At 46.2% G+C, this 10,111-nt stretch overlaps 1 protein-coding gene across 2 annotated transcripts in view; it reads left to right on the top strand.

Moving 5' to 3' along the window:
* Positions 1-3,544: 3,544 nt before the first annotated feature.
* Positions 3,545-10,111, top strand: part of USP9X (ubiquitin specific peptidase 9 X-linked) — a 103,194-nt gene continuing 96,627 nt past the window's right edge. The window contains exon 1 of one of the 2 annotated variants that reach the window (XM_069872924.1): positions 3,545-3,709. The gene's annotated coding sequence lies outside the window, so the exon portion shown is untranslated. The remainder of the gene's footprint in view (positions 3,710-10,111) is intronic. The other variant, XM_069872917.1, reaches the window with a different exon arrangement.

Below are 10,111 nucleotides of genomic sequence, written 5' to 3'. Positions count from 1 at the left end.
TGTTGTTCAGTAACCACAAAGTGCCAATATCTTCTTTTATTTGGTGCCATAAATAGCTGTCTACTTCAGCCTATCGTGACCTTTGATTAGCACGGCTACAAGCAACTGCTGGTCTGTCAAAGTACTTCAGAAAATACTTTCAAAACAGGAAGGAAGTCAAAAAAAGAAGAGAGCAAACATGAGGCTGTGTATTCCTTTTTTTCCCCAATAGAAGTGCAGAATTCCTCTTATATTTCATTATGCTTCTGCAAATTGTACATAAACGTAGAATCTAAAACTGGGAAAACACCACCAAATGTCACAGAAAGCTTAAGAGAAATCGGTTCTTAGTTTGTTCCAAAGCTAAGGTTTCAATTAAATTAATCAGAGCCTCTACTCTTTCTCCTGGCTGAAGGAACCCTTCTTCACAAGAGGGAATACTTGCTGCAACTTGTACCAGTATTGTCTCTACAAGTATTGTTCCTATCTTTTTTTTGTTGACTTTTATGTGAACTGACAGTCAATTTCTTGGTGGACAATTGCCCCCATTATAAAAATCCACTGATGTGTCACTGTACGGCTCTGCCAAAAAAGCCACAGCAGTTACAAGGAACACAATGTTTGGCCTGTCATTAAAACAAGGGTCTGCTTAACAGTAAAAAGAAATGAACATCAATAAACACAGAAGTTTATTTTTAAGGATAAGAACCATACAAAAAAACCGCCAACCAACTACAATTGTTTGAGGTGCTGCTGTGCCTCTGTAAGTCAGCATAAACAGCAAAGAGCTTGAGGGAGGGTACTATGGCAGGCAAGGAAAGTTAAATGCGTTATAGGCACAGTAATTTAAGACCCCTTCCCACGAGAACAGACTGGATAGATTGGAAATAGGAGTGAAAGCCCAAAGTACTTGTTAAGGAACTGAAAAGGAGAGAGAAGGCCACAATAACATGCTCAAAGGCATGAAAATCACAGATATAAAAAGGCTGTTCTTCCTATGATTTACACATATCTCTAACCCAAACATGAATAAGCTTACACTTACACAGATATTTATTGTTATGGTCTGGTTTTATTGTTGGTGAAGAAAACGCATGTAAAACTATTCTTGCAGTAAACAAACTGTTGTATTTGTACAGCATGAAGCAGCTGCATCCTTTGTTTTGTTTACTGAGTGGTTAATGCAGAGACACACTTCAGATTTCCTTCCCAAATAATGCAACCTAGTGATTAGCAAAAACCACACTAACTCTAACTTAATTTAAATAGAAAATAACACTGGGTATCACCATTTGGGTTTGAGCTCTAACAGAAAAACACCCACCCACAGGTCCTGCAATGAGCAACTGGTATTTTAGTCTTTGTCACCGCACGGTCCAAAAGATAAACATTTTGCACACGAGTGAAGGCTGTTAGTCCCAGCCTCTTGAGCAAATTCCAACCTGTGTGACCTGAATTCCTCCTGTGTTTTCAGCTGGACACTGTATTTTTCACTTCCTGCTCTGAAATTCTTGAATGATGTGGTTAAAATGGGACTTTGACCTTGGAACACAAACAAAAGATTAAGCACCATTTCAGGTACTCTCCGAGACCAGGTTCCCTATATCTACCTAACTCTGCCCTTCCACAAGGCATGCTCTCCTATATTTTTCCAGGTTTTAAATCCAGGTTTAAAGCATCCCTGATTGCTAGCTGATTGAGGCAGGTGATTTTCCCACTCTACTCTACACTGATGTGGCCCCACCTTGAATACTGGGTGCAGTTCTGGGTGCTGCAGTGTGAAAGGATGTAAAGCTTGTAAAAAGGATGTAAAAAGGGAGCGTTCAGAGGAGGCCACAAAGTTCGTTAAGGGTTCGGAGGGGAAGCCGTGTGAGAAGTGACTGAAGTCGCTTGGTCTGTTCTGCCTAGAGAAGACTGAGGGGGGACCTCATCCCACTTTACTGCTTCCTCACAAAGGAAGGAGGAGGAGGAGCAGTTGCTGATCTCTTCTCTCTGGTGACCAATGATAGGACCTGAGGGAACGGCAGGAATATGTGCCAGGGGAGGTTTAAGCTGGATGTTAGAAAAGGGTTCTTCACCCAGAGGGTGGTGGAGCACTGGAACAGCTCCCCGGGGAAGCAGTCATAGAACCAAGTCTGGAAATACTCCAGGAGCATTTGTTAAATACCCTCAGACACATGGTGTGAATGCTGGCGTTGTCCCGTGCAGGGACAGGAGTTGCACAGATTCTGTGATCTACACAGGCTGTGGTTCTACCGAGTCCACACTCTAAAGCAGTCATGTACGCAAAGGTGAGCGCACCACAGGAAAAAAATAACAACAAAAGACCCATTTAGCTTTTCAAAATGCCGGTGTCCCCTAACCGGGGATCCGTAGGAGGTAAAGGAGGATGTCCTGATAGGATGAGGGAATGGCCTCAGGCTGCACCAGGGCAGGTTCAGATCGGACACGAGGAAAATTTCTTCACAGGAGGGGCTCTCAGGCGCTGGCACAGGCTGCTCAGGGAGGTGGTCGAGTCCCCATCTCTGGAGGGATTTAAAAGACAGGCAGATGAAGTGCTTAGGGATATAGTTCAGTGGTGGACTGCTACGGTTGGGCTCGATAATCTGAAAGGTATTTTCCAGCCTAGGGATTCTATGATTCTACGAACGAAGCCACCCCCGCGGGCCCAAAGTCGCTCCCAGGCCCTGCCCAACGCCCGCGGCCAGGCCCGAGGCGATCCCAGCTTTCCCCAGGCCACCCCGGCCCCGAGTCCCTCCCCGACAAGGAACCCAAGCGCGGCGGCGGGGGCGCTACGGGGGAGGGGAGGGGGAAGAGCGGGGGGCGGGCGCGCCGGGCGCAGCAGGCAGCGGCCGCGCTGACGTCATCATCCGGGCCCCCCGGCGCGCGCCCGGCCGGGGGTTACAATGGAACCCGCCGCGGCCCAACCGGCGTGAAGCGGCGGCGCGCGCGAGCGCGGAGGGGGGGCGGGGCCGCGGCGCTGAGTGACAGCCCAGCCGTGCGCGCGCGGCGTGTGTGTGTGTGTGTGAGGCGGGGGCGGGGAAAGCCGCCGGCCGGGTCTGCGCCGCGGCCGCCATCTTTGCCCAGGGCCCCGCCAGGCGGGAGCGTTTGCGCCGCCGCGTCTCGCCTCGCTCCCTCCCTCCCCTCCTCCCCCGGCTCTCCCTTTCCCCCCCCTCCCTCTCCCACAACCCCGCACGCACCGAGCAGTCAGCGCGCAGCGCTCCAGCCGCCCGGCCCGGCCCCCCTCCCCAGCCTCTCCCCCCACCCCCCACCCGCCTCAACCTCCATCGCCTCTCGCTGCCTCAGCCCGGCGCGGGGTGCGCGTGCACCGCTCACCCACCCACCCACACACCCCCGCCCCCCATCTCCCCGCGCGGCCCCCGGACGGGGCGGAGCGGCGCGCGCAGGCCCCGGCCGAGCCCCATCGCAGCGCCCGTCGGGCACCCGGCCCGGTGACGCAGGAAAAACGCCCCGCCGGAGCGGCCCCGCCGCCTGAAGCGCCGGAGGGAGCAGCGGCAGCCGCTTCCGTTCTCCTTTCCCACCCCCCCGCCTCGCCGCCGGCGCCCGCCCGAGAAGAAGGAGGAGGAGGGTAGCCGGGACGCGGAGCCGCCCCCTCCCCGCGCCGGCTGCACCGCGGGGCCTGGCATGGGAGCGAGCCCCGCCGGCCGCCGGGGATGAGGCAGCGCCCGGCAGGGCACTGCGCCGCGGGACCGGGGGCAGCCGTGCGGGGGTGAGTGCCGAGCGCCGCGCCCGGGCGGGGCCGAAGGGCCGAGACGGGCCCGCGGGACGGGGAGGGGGACCAGAGACGCTGCCCGGGGTGCGGAGCCGCAGCTACACGGGCCGGGAATGCCGCTTCCCGGGGACGTCGCTCCACTGGGCTCCGTGGGCCAGGCATGGCGTTCCCCGGGGATGTCGCTTTATGGGCCGAGATGGCGCTTCGCGGGGTTGTAGCTCTCTGGGAAGGGCCTTCCCCAGGGATGCCGCTCCGTGGGCCGGAGATATTGCTTTATGGGCCCGGAATGCCGCTTCCCGGGGACGTCGCTCCACTGGGCTCCATGGGCCAGGCATGGCGTTCCCCGGGGATGTCGCTTTATGGGCTGAGATGGCGCTTCCCGGGGTTGTAGCTCTCCGGGAATGGATCTCCCTGGGCCGGGGATGGCGTTCCCCAGGGATGTCGCTCCGTGGGCCGGGAATGGCGCTTCCCGGGGATGTCGCTCCCTGGGCCGGGGCCGGTGTGCCCCGGGGCGGGGGTAACGGGGCCTCGGGCCGTGCGGGGCCAAGGGAAAATGGCCCCTCGCCCTCCCGCCGCGCTCCCGGTGCCCCCGGGCGGCGCCTGCCCCGCTTCTCGCCTCCCCTCGCCCCGAACGCCATTACTGAGGTGGAGCGAGCCGGGGCCGCGTAGGCCCGGGCGACGCCTGGAAATCGGGCCCTGCCGAGGCGCCTTCCCTACGTTCTCAATGAAAAAGCGCCCGCACCGGCTCGTTTACGCCCGCTGTAAACATTATCGACGCGCAGGCCCCTCCTCTGGCCTCGGCTTCCAGCGGGCCCTGCTTCGGTGCGTAGAAAGCGCCGGTGACTTTTCGCGTCTTCGCCCTCCTGCCGCTTCTCCCTTGAGTTCCGTGCCGGGTTTGTCTGTCGCGATGGATTTTAGCCCGAAATGTGCGGCTTGGGGGAGTCGCGGGCGGTTTGGCCGCGGCCGTTTTGTTATTGTCCTCAGGAAAGCGGAGGATTTTACCATTTGGATGGGCTGCTGGGGTGGGTTTTTTTTGTGTTGATAATGACTCTGTTAACTGCTGTGGCAGTTCGCCGTTGCAGTCCTTAAGGAAACCGAGAATTTTACGGATTGGATGGGTTGTTGGTGGGAGGTTGCGTGTTGATAATCTCTCCCTTAACGTGTGCTGTCCCACTTTGTACCGCGTTGTTTGTCTACAGAGAAAACAGCCTTTGAAAATAATTCATTTTATTCTGAAGTAGATTTTGTTCTCAGGGAAGCATCGGAAACCGTTGAGGTGTTTTTTTCTAGATGCCGTGTTTCATTTTCAGGTTGCTCCCTCAGAAGTCCGGTAAAGTATTTTGAAGACGGACGGTAACACAGAACGGTGTAAGGGAGTAAACTCTTGCAGAAAAGAATTGTTCTGAGTAAACGTTCAAGGGACTCCCAGGCTCACAGTAGACATGTTGGGTCTGTCTTCGGCTGTCTTCATGTTGTCTTTGCAACTTGATTTATATTCACAGTTCTGCAGTTGTGTTCGTGTTACTGGACGTTTTTATAAGCCCGAAGACCCTCTGAAGTCATGGAGCTCAGCCGAAGCTAGCACAACGCCCTCTTTTACTGACCTAGTTGCAGAACTGGGGCCTGCATTTTTAAAAAGTTGTTGAAATTACACATTAATATGTAGTGTTAAGTACACTAGTAGCAACACTCTTTGTGACTGACGGCCTATGTAACTTGTCTTTTCCAGCAGGCTTCTCAAATGCCTGACAATTGTATATTAAAATTTTTATGTTTAGGAAGGGACTGTTGATGGGTGTTTGGAAGGTGGTTGGCCTGTATTATGGAATTGAAATGGTGTCTCTAGTAAGAAATATTTAGACTTGAATATGTAGGCAGCTAACTTCATTCTTCATCTTTTAAGGTTTGACTTTGAGAAATTGGCAGGATTCCTCACCATAAATGATCAAGTGACATATTTCAGCAAAATCTTAAGTCATGTGTGAGAGTATTGGAGTGTTTGTTTTCTTGTGGTTGGTTTTTTGTTTGGTTGGTTTTGGTTTTGTTTTGTTTTTTTTTTTGGTTTATTGAGTCTAAGTACTGTTTATTCCTTCAACCAACAAAGTACAGAAGCTAACGTAAGGGGTTTGGGGAAAGCATATAAAATACGTGTATTGGTTATTCTGTGGTAATACACTGAACAGTGGAGATGTTTGATGATAACTTTGAATGAAAACATAAACATAATCATAAAGCTGCAGTGAAAGAAAAGTATCAGTGTTTTTGGACTAGAGGGAAGGATCTAGCTAAAAATAAATGTGAGGTTGTATCATAGTAACTTTTAAACTTTTTTTTCTCTTTCCAATATCTTTTGTACTTTTCTTTTTTGTAATTTTTTTAAATGGCGTTTCTTCCTGGGTAGTCTCTGTCTTGATCTTTCTAGGCTGCTGCTGCTTCATGTCTTGCAGAATTTGCCCTTCTGCCCATTGAATTGACAGGAAGGCTACATATCTGGAGGTGGTAATCAATAAGGATAGCAGCAGCAGAACTGTTTGCTCTTTCTGTATCTGTGGGACACTGTTGCCTTTATATAAACATTTTATTTTCCATATTTTGCGGCATTTGTACTCAGAAATAGACTGATGCATCTACTCTCTGTTTTAAATGCACACTTTTAGGTTTATGGATTTTATTAATACTCTGGAATTTTTACAAGAGAGACTTGGGATAAACAAAAAGAATGGATTAGTGTCTATGCAGCAGGATTAAATAAACCTTTAAAGGTGTCTGTAATACCTTTGTTCTAAGACATCTTATATTTAAAATTAACATTAGTTTAGGACTTTCTCACCTGTATACAACTTTGGGTAAAAATAGATAGGAATTTAGTTATTCATTAGTTGAATAAATTACTTTTAAATGGCTTTAAAGTTATGTTTCTGTCAGGCGTGTGGTGAAAATATATTAATTTCCATGGGAAATACTTCTGTCCTTCCTACTGCAGTTTAGAAATAAGCTCCGAACTTTTTTCAGGTATTTGAATGGCAGACACTTTTGTGTTAGGCAGTACTCTTGAGTGTGTTTGTGTGTATATATATATTTTTTTTCCAGAAATACTGTTTCATATATCCTAAGAGACCAAGAAATTGTAGTTATATTTTGAAGAAATCCTGATCAGGATAGCCTTGTTTGTGAAATAAATGAATCAAAGGTGTCCCTTACTGTTTTCTTACTTAAAGCCTGATTTTTTTTTTTTTTTAAAAAAAGGGCAAGCTACCTCAACCCCCCAAAACTATTACACTTGCTTTAGTTCTTCTTCTTATCACAAACATTGTTTAAACCAAACCAGTAGTCTTGTTTATCCAGCAGTTGCAGAGACCTGTGTGAAGCGGTTGTCTAAAGATGTTAAGAAACTTTGCTGCATTTTCTGGTCACTTGAAAACCTGCACGTGTGGAGGCTTTTGTGTCCTTTATGGTATTGTTTCCTGGATGTTAGCATTAGTACTAATGTGAACATGTGGACATGGTTTCTCTTGTTCAGATGTCTTAAGTTTTTCTTGTAATATGGGTATGTGGTCTTTTGAAACCTGTTGTACCTGCATCCAGTTTTATTATCCGTATCACCCTTGTTTAGAATTAGAGTTACACATTGTAAGCTGTACTTGAGGGTATGTTTAGGGAACACAGCTTCATAATGTCTGTCTTTTATTGTAGTACCTTGCCTTTTGCAAAGCTGGCAATGCTATGTGCTGTTGACATGAGACAAGTCTACAGTATCCATGATGTTTGTGGTGTAGAAATACACTTTTTCTACATGACCAAGCTTTTTATGTATACAGTCTCCCTGACAGAAATGTAATGTATTAAAAATTAATCTATACTGCTATACCTGCCCTTTATCATCAGTGTAGAACATTCACCACAATCTTTTTTTTTTTTTTGCTCCATTTTTCTTAAGAGCTCTCCTTAAGAGGTTCTTATTCTGCAGTATCCAGTAGTGATGAATGTCAGTTGCATAGTGGTCTTGCTGAGCAATTGGTTATATTTAGGAAGAGCAGCTTGGTAAATCTTTGTATTGCAGAATGGTAGTTAAAAGAAAGTCTTTCCATAGCAGAGGCAAGGGATGGTGAGGTCTTTCATAAGCATATGCTTGTGTGCATTGAGACTTAAATTTTTCTACCTGTGAAGTTTGAGCTGCTTTGGATTAATGTGTTAGAAAAATGCTGTGACTTTTTTATATATTACATCTAGGCTTTGTTCCCTTATTAATGTAGGAACGTTAAAATTCTCACGCTGTTATAATGAATGACAGTTCTGTAATGAGTTTTAAAACAGTTTAAGTTGTATTGGCAGCTTCCATTGTTCTGAAGGCTGTAGCATGACTTGAGAATATGGCTAACAGAGGTTCCCTCTGCACATCGTGACAGAACTATGCTTTGACTTAAATCTTCTTGTTCTGAGTCTTTAATAGATAGACAGTGGCAGAAAAACGTTCTGTCATGACTTTGCACCCTCAAAATGTCAGCTACTGCATTTCCGAGACATTGCTTTGTCCACTTGAGTCCATTGGTGCTTCGAGAACTTTCTCTGGATCTGAGTTGGTAAACTTGTTTAAAATATTGAGTGTCAGTAAGGTTTCAGGAGAGCTGTAAACTTTGCCCATGCTACGGAAGAGGAGGAAAGTGAGGTCTTAAAGTAGTCAGTTGTGACTTACTGTAAAATATTTTTGTTTCTTTTTGTTCTTAAAGAAGCTTAACAGCACAGCCAGTTCCTTTTGAACTTTCTGTTGTGAACTTTATGATATTTGCTTCGTATTTTAAGAAGCCGTTAGTTACTCCTTTCATTTGAGAATTGTATTAAATCTGCTTGATATCCATGCTCTTTGGTTGCCAGCTGTTGATGTGTTTTTGAATAAAAATTGAAATGCTGGGAGTAAAAACCATTTGGATACATGTTTGTTCACAGGCTTACTTTCTAAAGGAAACATTACTGATGCCTGGCTTTCTTAAAAGGTTAGTTAGCATTAGCTATGAGAATGATTACTTGCTTTTGTTTAACTTCTTTTGCTATACTAACACCTCCAAGAGCGATCCATGGGATGTAATTTAAAATATAGTCATGGTTTGAATGCTAGTATCTGCAGCTTGCTTCATGAGGTTAAAACAAAGCCTGCTCTAGCAGTAATGGAAAGCTATCAAGAATGTTATTGTGAGAAACTTGTATTTGTAGCATCCTTGATCTGCTTACAAAACCAGTATGTAACTGCCAACAGAATAATGTGATTTTCTTGTATATAGATCTTCTCATGGACATCTTAGCAAATCATACTTTTTTGTAGTTAGCATTTAGCCAGGAATTCACTCAAAAGAGGGGACCTCCACATTGCATCATTCCTGAAGGTTGTACATCTGTGAACAAAGAACCCTCACAGAAAAAACGTGTTTTCCACGTACTTTTTTAAACTGAGGTTTAAGAATATGTTGAAGGCAAGACACAAGTGTGACTCCTTACTGTTTGCTTGTGTTCTCTGCTCCTCTCTGCCATATACCATAAAAGACTTACCTGGTAACTTCAACAGAAGTGGTGTGACATTCGTGCTTCAAAGTAATGAAAAGTATATGGAAGGAGTTTCAGGGCTTACTGTTCGTTAAGCTTCCACGTAAAATAACCAAAAGTCAGGTAAATTGAAAGCTGTCCCTACAAGAGCCTCTAAGACACGTAGCACTTTTTTTGTAACAGCTGAATTGCAACATGTAATGACACAAAAATGTACATTATAAGTTCCATAGGCTTCAATACTTAAGTCGCTTAATTGCTGCTTAACCTTTTCTCTAATTCAGTGGAACTACGTGTGGGAAGAGGAAAAGGCATTGTTTTGTGTTAGGGTCATTTTAGCTATAATGCTCTGAAATAATGGAAGGAGATCATTGAAAATGTGTTCAGTAAAGAAAAAACAGTAGTGATGTGTGCCGAGTAGAATCCATTTGTTAGGGCTTTCTTGGTTGGAGAGAAGTGTCCTTGCCAGTCCTGTGGTGTGGGATAGTGGTGACAGGCCCATATTGGCTGTGAGTGGAATTTTGGTTTTCTTGCCCAGAAATGAAAATTGAAAGCAAGGGTAAGTAAAGTCTTTTACGTTTGTAATATAAGATGAGAATGGCCATTTTTGTTAAAATATATTGGCATTTCAGTAAATGAGCCTTGTATCTTTCAGTGTTTATTTTTTCTGCTCTCTGAGCAATGAAGTACTTCAGTGTGTTTTTGACTAAGCTTCAACAGAACAAGTCCATGAATTTGAAAGTTAAATAAAGATGGATCTTCTTAGCATAATTAAGTGAATAGGTTGGTGAAAGACCAAAGTTTTGATAAACCAGAAGCCTAAACTGTATTTTTTTATCCTATATTTGACTTTGTGTATTTGTA

Source organism: Phaenicophaeus curvirostris, chromosome 1 (genome assembly GCF_032191515.1).
Source record: "Phaenicophaeus curvirostris isolate KB17595 chromosome 1, BPBGC_Pcur_1.0, whole genome shotgun sequence".
Classification (NCBI taxonomy): Eukaryota; Metazoa; Chordata; class Aves; order Cuculiformes; family Cuculidae; genus Phaenicophaeus; species Phaenicophaeus curvirostris.
This window is presented reverse-complemented; position numbering and strand designations above follow the sequence as displayed.